Here is a 2,258-nt window from a genome sequence, read left to right as displayed (position 1 = left end):
AAGTCCAGATGCCAAGACTCAATTTCAGGATAAAGAAACAACCGTTATTTTCCTATATTTTACTGTGACATTAAAAAACATTTACGTTATTTAACACTAATGAATTTGTATTTGTCTACAGATTCACTGTGATGTCGTCGCTTTGGAGAATGCAGAAATGGCACTTCACATTCCTGTCTGTGGAGTCTGCAACACATCATGGCAGAAGAGGCGTTTTTGCTGATTTTCTCTTCCCATCAGACACTAGACTACATCGCTTTTTGGACACTGTTATTGTTAATATTTGTAAGTGCATTTAATGAAGCTTTGACCTGTTGAGGAACCAATCAGGTCTAATTTCAGTCTTTTCTGTCTAAATTGTTTTTTTTTTTTGCTAGAACTACTGTCAAGTCTTGATTTTGTTAATTTTGTCTTTTTTTTCTTGATATGTGTGACAGCACACAGAGAATACCTGTTGATAACTGACAACTTTTCCTTCTAATTTGACTAACTGCTTTTGTCAATTTTCAATAAATATGTATAATTATACACCTTTTATAAGTTACTTTTACTTTGTGTTTGCATAACAGAAGCATGAATTGATAGTAACCTAAGATCAAAGAAATGCAACTGTAAAATCAACACAATTTCCATTATATTTGTAGCTTTTTGAAATATTCTCTCTTTTGCATTACATGGGTTAGTTCTGCCCTTGTTAATTTTGGTGCCTGCTCTTTAAATATACCCATATGGTTCAAAAAGCTGTTATTGTTACAAAGGCTCAGCCCATAGTGATGATGTCACAGGACGCAACTGTGGGTTTTTCTTCTTCGGTGGTTTTGTGTGCGTTCATCCAGTCGGTTTCGGTTTGCCACGTGCCGGAGGCAGCAGCAGAGAGAGAACCTGAGTGCCTTAGAATCCTGAGTTTAGTTTTGGTGCACCTCAGTTGCTTTATTTTAAGTATTTGAACAAACCACTGGAATAAATTCAGAACATCTGCCAAGTGGAGCCTCATCTCATCCTTACCTTCCTGTGCTCTGACCGGCACACCATTTTGTTTACTGTTATACCCAAAACCCAAATCAGTCATACAGTCCACCTAGTCCACCATTCACTCCGTAACAGTTATGGTTCAAATAAATTTCCATCCATCCATCCATTTTCTTGACTGCTTCTTCCCATTCGGGGTCGCGGGCTGCCGGAGCCTATCCCGGCTACTGAAGGGCGAAGGCAGGGTACACCCTGGACAGGACGCCAGTCTGTCGCAGGGCCTCAATCACACACCCATCCACTCTCACATTCATACCTAGGGGCAATTTAGAGTCACCAAGTGACCTACGAAGCATGTTTTTGGATGGTGGGAGGAAGCCGGAGTGCCCGGTGAAAACCCACGCATGCACGGGGAGAACATGCAAACTCCACACAGAAAGGTCCCAGCCGGGATTCGAACCGGGGCCTTCTCGCTGTGAGGCGAGAGCGCTAACCACTGCGCCACCGTGCAGCCCCAAATAAATTTCCCACAAAATATTTCAGAAGAAAAACTTTTATTTATACATTTTTATAGAAGCAATGCAACTTGTAATATTGTTCAAATAACTAAGCTCAAAACTTCTACTGGTCTTCTTTCCACAACAAACTTGTCATGGCTGCACGGTGATGTACATGTCGGGCCCCCACAGTTGTCAAATGGGGGGTCCTAGCAGGTGAATGTAGACAAATTAAAGATTCAGGACCAGGGGAAGAGCACCACACAATAACTAGGGAAGAAAGGATTGTTTTCTACTTCTGATTTAATAAAACATGCAAATCACAGCAAGCCAAAGTTAAAATCAGAACAAATAAAAATCTTAAGTAAAAATAGTAAAATATAAAAGGCTAAAAACTGTCAGGGGGGAACCCAATAAAATCTTGTTCAAGATAACTAAAAGAAGTGTCCATAAAAAGGCAAAGAAGACAGATCTAGCAGGCGGCCACAGTCCAGTCTTTATCCTCCCTTCACGTCTGTCATCCAGTCCCCAGAAGCGTGGCAGGCAGCTCCCCGTCCACCTGCAACATAAAGGTCTTGCCAGAATCCAAGGTTTTGAGGAGCAGATAAGACTGGCTCGTTGCAGAGTGAGGGGGCCACTGTACAGGACAAGGGTACTCACCAGTGATGTGACGTTCTGTTTCGAGGCTTCGAGGCGCGTGTCGAGTAGTGTAGGAGGAGCTTCCGTGAAGCGTGTATCGAGACTTGCTTCATCTAGGGGAGGAGCTGAGAACGAGATTCAATTCAATTCAAT

At 42.2% G+C, this 2,258-nt stretch overlaps 1 protein-coding gene and 1 long non-coding RNA gene across 6 annotated transcripts in view; one reads left to right on the top strand and one right to left on the bottom strand.

The window, feature by feature from the left end:
• The window catches only part of dlgap4b (discs, large (Drosophila) homolog-associated protein 4b), a 707,978-nt gene that overhangs the window by 339,187 nt on the left and 366,533 nt on the right, over window positions 1–2,258 (top strand). The window lies entirely within an intron of this gene.
• Window positions 1,686–2,258, bottom strand: LOC118598747. Its single transcript, XR_004947846.1, has 2 exons — window positions 2,127–2,258; window positions 1,686–2,025 (listed from the first exon to the last, which is right to left on the bottom strand). It is a non-coding gene; the product is annotated as an uncharacterized LOC118598747 (long non-coding RNA).

This window comes from Oryzias melastigma, linkage group LG5, assembly GCF_002922805.2.
Source record: "Oryzias melastigma strain HK-1 linkage group LG5, ASM292280v2, whole genome shotgun sequence".
Classification (NCBI taxonomy): domain Eukaryota; kingdom Metazoa; phylum Chordata; class Actinopteri; order Beloniformes; family Adrianichthyidae; genus Oryzias; species Oryzias melastigma.
Note: the sequence above shows the minus strand (reverse complement) of the source record. Positions and strands in the feature narration are given on the sequence as shown.